The following is an 11,615-nucleotide window of genomic DNA, read 5'->3' on the forward strand; positions in this document are numbered from 1 at the left end:
AGTCCCTAATTAGTTGGAATATTTGACTTCGGAAATAAGGTTAATTTGACGAGCTTTTTATAATTAAAACCGATGGACTATTATGGACAAAAACTAGATAGGTATCAAATAAACCAGGACAAAGGATAACCCGGGTAAAAATTAATTAAAATCAAAACGTCAAACATCATGATTACGGAGGTTTAAATAAGCATAATACTTTTATTTCATATTTCATCGTACCTTTATTTAATGTTATTTTAATTACTGCAATTTACTTTATCACAATTTAAATTCTCTCATTTATATTATCGTCATTTATCTTTACGCTTTATTTAAAATCGACAAACCGGTCATTAAACGGGCAAAAACCCCCTTTTATAATAATATTACTATATATAATTATATACATTTTATATAAATATAGTTGTTAAAAATATAGCGTTAAACTCAGCTAGCTCCCTGTGGAACGAATCGGACTTACTAAAAACTACACTACTCTACGATTAGGTACACTGCCTATAAGTGTTGTAGCAAGGTTTAAGTATATCCCATTCAATAAATAAATAAAAAAACTTGTGTAAATTGTATCGTATTTCGTAATAAAAATAATAGTATTTCGTATACACCGCTGCACACATCAAGTTTTTGGCGTCGCTGTCGGGGACCCGGCGAAACGCTGTATTTTTACGCTATATTTCTTATTTTGTAAATATATTTTGTATTAATAATAAGTCTTAAAAATAAAAAAATAAATAAATAAATATATATATATATATATATATATATATATATATATATATATATATATATATATATATATATATATATTTGTTTTTAAGATTTTTATTTATAAAATTTATAAGTATTTTAAGTTTTTATATAAATTAATTTTTATTATCTATCCTTTAAAAAAAAAAGCCTGAAATGAAAACTGAACCTGCATGCCATGCGACTGCATGGTTTTCTCACCTAAACCCCATGCGATTGCATGGGGTGGTCTGACAGAACCTGGTACACAATTAATTACGGAGTAGGGTTTAATTATTTTTATTATTATTTATTAATTAGGGTTTAATTTTTTATTATTAATTAACTAGTATTTAGTTTTAATAATAATTTGTAATTTTAAGTTTAAGTATTATTATTAATTATATAGTTTAATACTTTTATAATATCTAATATAAAAATAATATTTTTATAAAATTTGTATTTTTATCATTTTAGTTATAATTTGTGTTTTCTTTTAATCGTTTATTTCGTAATTTGTATATTTATCGTTCGTAATTAATTTTAAACTTAGTTTTTGCCGTAGTTATTTTTATATTTCTAGATTTTAAGACTTTGCCGTAAAATCTCTTAAGTGCTTTTTCTTTATATTAAGATTTAGGCGCTTTAGAATTTTGCGACACTGTTTATAAATTTTAGTGCCTTTTAAGTTATTGCCTTTTTGGATTTAGAATTCCTTTTAAGTTTTAATAACTTTAGACGCAAGTTTTAATTTTAAGTTTTTAGACTTTTAAGTTTCGACGCTCTACTTTCTTATTTTTCGACTTTTTATTTTTCGACGTTTTTCGACGCACTCTTTTTCTTTCTCATTTCTACGCTCTAGTTTTTAGGACATAGATTTTTATTTCAAAATTTCGACGAAAAATTATTTTAAGCGGTTAAATTGATAGACATCCAAATTTTCTGGTTCGTAGTAATAGTTGGATTTGTTAGTGGCGAGTTGTGGGCTTCCGATTTAAAGGGTCCTGGCTACCTGCTACATCTATTGGTTATTCGAAACGTGAGCAAAATCAAAAAAGTCTATTAATTTGATAACTTTAATAATTTTTATCTTTATAACTAATAGGATATTCAGTGAATGCACCGAGCAAAACGTTCACCACCTTTCATACGTTCACCACCTGTAACTCGATCAAGACATCTAGCCAATATTGACGCAGTTGATTTTTCTTTAGAATCATCATCTAGACGAACAAGTTCTTCAACTCAAATTTTCGATAATCCATTTTTGAACCCGACCTCACAATTGAGAACTCGGAGGATATTCAAGGACAATTCAGAGATCCTGAACCAATAATCATTCCTCCTGAATCACAAATCACTCATCCAGAGATTATCGAGGAAGAAACCATTAAATCAGAATCCTCTAATGATTCAGATTCAACAAATTCAATCATGGAAAATCAGGAACCTCTAAGTATGGAAGATCGAATGAGAGCTACACACACTGGCCAAGGTCACGCCATTATTAAACCAGATGTTAATGCGCCAGATTATGAAATCAAAGGACAAATCCTATACATGGTAACTAATCAATGCCAATATAGTGGTACGCCAAAAGAAGATCCAAACGAACATCTTCGAACCTTTAATAGGATCTGAACAGATCTATCTCATGTTATTTCCCTGGACTTTAAAGAGAGAAGCCAAAGATTGGTTAGAATCATTACCTGAAGGGGCGATTGACACATTGGATGTCTTAGTTGAAAATTTTCTTAAACGATTCTTTCCGGCATCTAAAGCGGTGAGACTTCAAGGAGAAATTATTACGTTCACACAAAAGTCAAATGAAACATTATATGAGGCATGGACAAGATTCGGAAAGTTGTTGAGAGGATGTCCTCAACATGGTTTAGACACTTATCAAATAGTACAAATATTCTACCAAGGTGTCGATGTTGCTACACGAAAAGACATCGACACAGCAGCTGGTGGTTCCATTATGAAGAAAACTGCTACCGAAGCTCACAAAATTATTGATAACACCGCCTCCTACTCGCATGAGTGGCACCAGGAAAAAGATATTTTTCATTCATCTAAAGTGGCTAGAGCCGATTCTAGCCATGACTTTGATTCTATTTCCGCAAAAATAGATGCTTTCAAGTGACGAATAGAAAAGATGACTAAAGATATTCACGCAATACGAATCAGTTGTGAGCAATGCGGTGGACCACACTTAACGAAAGATTGTCACATCGAGCAAACGATGGAACAATGAGAGATTATTTCCTATATGAACCAAAGGCCGAGAAATAATTATCAAAATAATTATCAACCGGCAAGGCCAAACTTCAATCGAAATCAAAACATTCTTTACAATCCAAAGGGACCCAACAATAACTCGTATAACCAATAAGGTCCGAATAACCAACCAACTCAAAACAACACTTTCAATCAACAAAGACCTAGCTTGTATAAACCACCACAACAAACCGAAGAGAAAAAGCCAAATCTGGAAGAAATGATGGCAAAGCTAACAGAATCTCAAACACAATTTATTACATCTCAAACCCAAACAAATGAGAGGTTTGATCAGTCATTAAGAACTCAACAAGCTTCCATTTTGAATCTAGAAAAATACATAGGTACTCTTGCTAGCATGATGAGTAAGAGGGAACAAGGAAAGCTACCAAGTAATACTGAAGTAAATCCTCGTAATGAGAATGTTAATATGGTGTCAACAAATTCTGAAAAACTAGCACTAGAAGATGGGAAGGTTTTAGATGTAAGTAACAATGAAGAAGTTACACCAACACCACTCCTCGAGTATGTAAAGCCAGTAGTTGCACCCTACAGACCACCCATCCCATTTCCAAGAAAAGGAGTTGAGTATGAGCAAGTAATAGGTAATAAAGTTTGTGATACCTCTGGAAAGAAGAAGAAGAATAAGAAAGTGCAAGAAACAAAAACCGTAAAAATAAACCCGGTGAAGACAGTTCCACCGAAACCTCCACCCAGGTGAATTTATTGTACACTGCCTATAAGTGTTGTAGCAAGGTTTAAATATATCCCATTCAATAAATAAATAAAAAAAACTTGTGTAAATTGTATCGTATTTCGTAATAAAATTAATAGTATTTCGTATACACCGCTGCACACATCAATATATATTGATTTATTTCAGCACATCTAACTGTGGACAACTAGTTGTAGATTACTAACGAGGACTGCTAACTTAACAAACTTAAATCATAAAAACGTAATAAAAAATATTGTGAATATATTTAGATCATACTTTGATACATATGTACATATTTGTTATAGGTTCGTGAATCGACCGGTGGCCAAGTCTTATTTTCAACGAAGGAAAAATCTGTGAAAGTGAGTTATAGTCCCACTTTTAAAATCTATTATTTTTGGGATGAGAATATATGCAGTTTTATAAATATTTTACAAAATAGACACAAGTGATCAAAATTACATTCTATGTTGAATTATCGAACCGAATATGCCCCTTTTTAGCTTGGTAGCCTAAGAATTGGTGTTTATTATAATTGCCACCAATTGACGCGAATCCTAAAGGTAGATCAATTTGGCCCAACAAGCCTCATCCGAGTTACGGATGCTTTAGTACTTCGATTTATCATGTCCGATGAGAGTCCCGGAATGATGGGGATATTCTATATGCATCCTGTTAAGGTCGGTTACCAGGTGTTCATCATATGAATGATTTTTATGCAGATTGCATGTTGTTTATGAGAAATGGAAATATGAAATCTTGTGGTCTATTATTAAGATTTGATAAATATATAGGTTAAACTTATAACTCACCAACATTTTTGTTGACGTTTAAAGCATGTTTATTCTCAGGTGATTATTAAGAGCTTCCGCTGTTGCATGCTAATTTATGGACAAGAGTTGGAGTCAGCATGCTTGTATAATATTGTTTAAAAACTGCATTCGAAGACTTAAATTGATGTGTAATATTATTGTAAACCATTATGTAATAATCGTGTGAAAACGCTATATTTTAGATTATCATTATTTGATAATCGTCGTAATATTTTTAAACCTTTATCGATAAAATAAAGGTTATGGTTTGTTTTAAAATCGAATGCAGTCTTTGAAAAACGTCTCATATAGAGGTCAAAACCTCGCAACGAAATCAATTAATATGGAACGTTTATAAATCGATATGAACGGGACATTTCAACAGGATGCATATAGAATATCCCCATCATTCCGAGACTCTCATCGGACATGATAAATCGAAGTACTAAAGCATCTGTAACTCGGATGAGGCTTGTTGGGCTAAATAGATCTATCTTTAGGATTCGCGTCAATTGGTGGCAATTATAATAAACACCAATTCTTAGGCTACCAAGCTAAAAAGGGGCATATTCGGTTCGATAATTCAACATAAATATAATTTCGATCACTTGTGTCTATTTTATAATACATTTATAAAACTGCATGTATTCTCATCCCAAAATAATAGATTTTAAAGGTGGGACTATAACTCACTTTCACAGATTTTTACTTCGTCGGGAAGTAAGACTTGGCCACGGGTTGATTCACGAACCTATAACAAATGTATACATATATATCAAGGTATGATCGAAATATATTCACAACATTTTTTTTATTACGTTTTAACGATTTAAGTTTGTTAAGTCAGCAGTCCAACGTTAGTAATCTACAACTAGTTGTCCATAGTTAGATGTACAGAAATAAATCAATATATATTATCTCGAATCAATCAACGACCCAGTGTATACAAGTCTCAGGCTCGATCACAACTCAAAGTATATATATTATTTTGGAATCAACCTCAACCCTGTATAGCTAACTCCAGCATTACTGCATATAGAGTGTCTATGGTTGTTCCAAATAATATATATATATGGGTCGATACGATATGTCAAAACATTGTATACGTGTCTATGGTATCCCAAGATTACATAATATATGTTAGAATACATGTATAATACAATATAAGTTAGTTAAGTTATGATTTGTATAGATTTGTTACAAATTTCACGTAGCTACAACAAGCAAAATTATCCAATCTTGTTTTACCCTTAACTTCTTCGTTTTAAATCCGTTTTGAGTGATTCAAGTTGCTATGGTTTCATAATGAACTGAAATTTATGAAACTAAACAGAAAAAGTATAAGTTTATAGTAGAAAATACATGTTACAAGTCAATATTGTAAGAGGTAGTCATTTCAGTCGAAAGAACGACGTCTTGATGACCATTTTGAAAAACATACTTCCACGTTGAGTTTAACCATGATTTTTGGATATAGTTTCATGTTATTAAGAAAAATCATTTTCCCAGAAGAACAACTTTTAAATCAAAGTTTATCATAGTTTTTAATTATCAAACCCAAAATAGCCCCCGGTTTAACTACGACGGCGTATGTCCGGTTTTAAGGTGTTCTTTGTGCTTCCAGGTTTTAAATCATTAAGTTAGCATATCATATAGATATAGAACATATGTTTAGTTGATTTTAAAAGTTAAGTTAGAAGGATTAACTTTGTTTGCGAACAAGTTTAGAATTAACTAAACTATGTTCTAGTGATTACAAGTTATAATCTTCGAATAAGATAGTTTTATATATATGAATCGAATGATGTTATGAACATCATTACTACCTCAAGTGTAGTAGGTAAACCTACTGGAAATGATGAAAAATAAACTTGAGCTTCAAAGGATCTTCGATGGCTTGGAAGTTCTTAAAGTAGAATCATGACACGAAAACAAGTTCAAGTAAGATTTTCTACTCGAATTAAGATAGTTATAGTTATAGAAATTGAATCAAAGTTTGAATATGAGCATTACCTTGAATTAGAATGATAACCTACTGTAAATAACAAAGGTTTCTTGATCTTAGATGATTACTTGGAATGGATTAGAAAGCTTGGAAGTAGACTTGCAATCTTGAAAGTATTCTTGATTTTATGAAACTAGAACTTTTAGAACTTATGAAGAACACTTAGAACCTGAAGATAGAACTTGAGAGAGATCAATTAGATGAAGAAAATTGAATAATGAAAGTTTTTGTATGTGTTTTTGGTCGTTGGTATATGGATTAGATATAAAGGATGTGTAAGTTTGTTTTCTTGTAAATAAGTCTTGAATGATTAATAATATTTTTGTAATTTTGTGAGATATTTCATGCTAGTTGCCAAATGATGGTTCTCACATGTTTGATGACTCATTAAGGGCTGCTAAGAGCTGATCATTGAATGTATATACCAATAGTATATACAATTAGAAGCTGGGTATTGTACGAGTACGAGTACCGAACAAATACGAGTAGAATTCTTGATGAAAATGTATGAGAATGCAATTGTAACCAATTTTGTTAAGTACAAGAATTTTGATATGTGTCTTGAAGTCTTCCAAAAGTATATTAATACATCTTAATACACTACATGTATATACATCTTAACTGAGTCGTTAAGTAATCGTTAGTCGTTACATGTAAGTGTTGTTTTGAAACCTTTAAGTTAACGATCTCATTTAATGTTATTAACCCATTGTTTATTATATCTAATGAGATGTTAAATTATTACATTGTCATGATATTATGATGTATGAATATATCCTAATATGATATATATACATTAAAATGTCGTTACAACGATAATCGTTACATATATGTCTCGTTTCGAAATTCTTAAGTTAGTAGTCTTGTTTTACATATGTAGTTCATTGTTAACATACTTAATGATATATATAATTATCATTTTATCATGTTAAATATAGCGTAAAAATATCTTAATATGATACATATGTATTTAATAAGACGTTGTTACAACGATAATCGTTATATATATCATTTCGAGTTTCATAACTTAGTAGTCTCATTTTTATGTATATAACTCATTATTAATATACCTATTGAGATACTTACTTATCATAATATCATGTGAACTATATATATACATATCCATATATATATCATCATATAATTTTTACAAGTTTTAACGTTCGTGAATCGCCGGTCAACTTGGGTGGTCAATTGTCTACATGAAACCTATTTCAATTAATCAAGTCTTAACAAGTTTGATTGATTAACATGTTGGAAATATTTAATCATGTAAATTATCAATTTCATTTAATATATATAAACATGGAAAAGTTCGGGTCACTACAAAAATAATAACATTCATCACAAAGTGTCTTTTCTAAATGTTCATATTTTCATGTGATCTTGATGCTTGGAAAAAAAATCGAAAAAAACGAAAGAAAATATACTTCTCCCCACTTTCCCCCAAAAAAAGTGCTTCCCTCTTGACTATAATATATATATATATATATATATATATATATATATATATATATATATATATATATATATATATATATATATATATATATATATATATATGGGTATGATCAATGGGGAAGTAATCAATTGGGGGGAAGCGGAGGGAAGCAAATTTTTTTTTCATTTTTTTCGAAGTTTTTTTCAGGCATTAAGATCACACGAAAATATGAACAATTAAAAAAGACACTTCGTGATGAATGTTATTATTTAGGCGACAAACGATCGACAAAAATAACATTCAAGATAATATTGATCGTGAAGAATGTTAATTTTCGAACGTTTTTTTTCTTTCATGTTTTATGAAGTACTTTTTGTCAAAATTTAGCCCGATTTAGAGTTTAGGGATTAGGGTTTAGTGTTTTGGGTTTAGTCCCTAAACCCAAAACCCTAAACTCTAAACCGTTCGTGTTAAAAATTCAATATAAATCCTAAATCTAAACCCTGAATCTAAACCCTAAACCCTAAATTTCTAAACCCTAATATCTAAAACCTAATTTCTAAACCCTCAAAATACGCTCGAAAAACACGATAATTGTTATATATTATTTCTTCGAGTGTTTTCCCGCAAAAATAAAAACATTTATCACAAAGTGTCTTTTTTAAATGTTCATATTTTCATCCAATCTATAATATTCGTGAACAAAGTTTTTTCAAAAAACGAAAAAACTTGTTTCCACCCAATTAGTTATTTCCACATTGATCATACCACTATATATATATATATATATATATATATATATATATATATATATATATATATATATATATATATATATATATATATATATATATATATATATATATATATATATATAATTTTTTCTATTTTATTAAATGATTTGTAGCAATCGTTAATATACGTGTCACTTTATTGATGTTGCATTTGGGTCTTTCATCTCGATAAAACATGAACTAAAACACAAAAATGATGAACACTTACTTTCTCACTTAGGCCACTCCCTATCGTAACTAAACTATTCATCCTCTTAACCTTCCACATCAGCGTCACGTCAACATCAATATCCTATAACTAACTCGTAACTAAACACTCTCTATCATGGCTAAAACAATACTCCTCTTAATATACAACGTACAAGCAATAAAGCATCAAGTCCAACAATAAAAAGTCACCGGGACCACAATTTCTATAACTAACCAAAACTCTTTCATTAAATCCATGGTGACTGCGAATAACTAACGCGGGTAACTAAGCCGTGCCTATGGTTCATTACGGGTAACTACGGGTGATGAGCGGGTAATGACGAATAATGGAATCATAGGGAGTGGTCTTATAAAAATTAACCACATAACTTTTTACTTATTATAAATCAATAATAATTATTGTTGTTTAACTTATTACAGATCAACTACATGACTTTTCACTTATTATAAACCTATAATTATTATTGTTCTTTTTTTAATACAACTATTATTATTTTGTCTTTTCCACTTTTTTTTTTTTTTTTTTTAACTTGGGTTTTTTAAACAATTTCAATTTATGTCATTTACTTATATTTTTTCTTTTTTTTTTTTTTAATCAAATTCAGGTAACGTTCACTCACCGCAACGCCAAAGCTCCCCAAATCGTAGCTGTCTAAACCAACATGAAAAATATTAAATTAGTAAATAGTAAACTACTAAATTCCACTTGTTTAAAATAATATTTTTAGAATTTCCAAGAAAAAACTTGTTTTTATTTTATTTCTTAAATTATGCAATATATCGAATTAAACAAGAACTCATATAGTGACGTTTACCAAAACAATTTGTTGAATATAGAGACTTCTTATCCGTTTCAAAGAAAATGAGAGAACGTTCGAAATATAGATACCTTATGCGCCGTGGGTTCATGTTTGTCACAAATTCAAGACATCTCACTCTCAATCATGACATATCCATTCACATACATTTGTACCCACTAAATTAATTCATAAATACAAAGTGCAATTTTTATTGCTATCCATATAACAAAATTATTGCATAAGTTCGTCCTTACATATGCTATTCAACGACGAACACCACGACGAGTTGAAATTGGCGCATCAAAGACGTGATGGTACCCTAAGGCTAAAGTTATTTTTCTCTCTTTATTTTCTTCGAACACATATGATTCTTTCAATCTTGAAACATTTTGGATTCCCTTTTGAGCTCAAGTTTTTGACTCGGTTTGCTAACTGACTAATTTTTCTCTCTTTATTACATAAATCTTTAACATAATAAATGGAAATGAGTGTTGGAATTCGCCGGTTGCACTTAGTGAAATACAAATTTTGAGTTATGTGTTCAAAATGGAGTGTGACTAGAGGGTGCGCATAATGCGCAATTCACCCGGTACCAGGTCTCGCGCTCGGGAGGCTTGATTACCTGAGATTTTACCTTCTATGGGGGAGCCAGTATGCTCGTTCATAGAAGGGTTTCCTTGCTTACAAAAAAAAAAAAAAAAAAAAAAAAAATTGAGTTATGAGTGGGTTGTGTAAAGATGAAAGTCGAAGAATTTCGTTTGGCACGATTGGTTGAATAATCCTAATATATTCTTAAATTGAGATGGGTCACTTGGTTACTAACTTAGCAACGAAATGGCTTTTGCATTTGTGTTTTTTTTTTCTAGATGCCTCTTGCGTAGATGGTTGGGTTAGTTTGTTGCACCATCTTTGGTTGTAAAACTCTTGTGATATATCAATATAATTTGCCTTTAAAATTAAAATGGAAATGAGTTTAATCATACCTGAAATAAATAATTTTTTTGGTTGTGATATGAGCACGATATGAACACCCACATACTATAGATAAGTAGATAACACATATAATTAAAATTAAACTAGAGGTACAACAACCAAAAGCTTTTTTCTCGCTCAATAATTGTTATGTTCGAGAAATCTGAAAGCCCAATAAATAATTAGTATGGCCCAAAATAAGTCTCTATGGCCTAGGCCTGTAAGCAAGGAAAACAAATATGATCGAGAACCACCTAGCCCACAGAAGTTCTTTAACCTACTTTGCTACTTGATGTGATCCTTTTGTTTCTGTTACATATCAAGAATAAGAAAATTTTGTAAATTTGGTTGTAAGTGCGTATTGTTAATGTTTTAAATTTTGTAGCATCCAATTATATATTCTAATAAGAATATATTAAAGCAAAGCAGTTATCGTAACATGTAAGACAATAATTCGTTTTAATATATTAAACATCTAATACAATTGCAAAGAAACATATTATCATATATTACTATATGGGTTGTAACAAATTAATTATCCTGAGCTGTCCAAATTATGTTGTATAATATTTTTTTTGAGGTGTATCAAATTAATTGTTATAAATAATTACTATATAAAACGTAAATAAATTTTTATACACGTAATAAAAATTACTCCGTACAAATTAGAAGAATGATTTAATAAGGTTTGAAAATTCAAGTTAGAAAAGAATGGTCCAATTTTGATGTAATTTATATTTGTAATTGTACTGTAATTTGTGTTACACATTAAAGGAATATTTTATTAATGACTTCAAGTCTTTAATTGGAACAAGGGCTATATCTATGTAGCTAATATTAAAAAACGTCATCAC

At 30.1% G+C, this 11,615-nt stretch overlaps 1 non-coding gene across 1 annotated transcript; it reads right to left on the reverse strand.

Annotated features, from left to right (window-relative positions):
• Positions 1–2,515: 2,515 nt before the first annotated feature.
• LOC139845664 (small nucleolar RNA R71) lies at positions 2,516–2,622 on the reverse strand. The gene has a single exon (XR_011758429.1). It is a non-coding gene; the product is annotated as a small nucleolar RNA R71 (small nucleolar RNA).
• Positions 2,623–11,615: the final 8,993 nt, after the last annotated feature.

Source organism: Rutidosis leptorrhynchoides, chromosome 4 (assembly GCF_046630445.1).
Source record: "Rutidosis leptorrhynchoides isolate AG116_Rl617_1_P2 chromosome 4, CSIRO_AGI_Rlap_v1, whole genome shotgun sequence".
Taxonomy (NCBI): domain Eukaryota; kingdom Viridiplantae; phylum Streptophyta; class Magnoliopsida; order Asterales; family Asteraceae; genus Rutidosis; species Rutidosis leptorrhynchoides.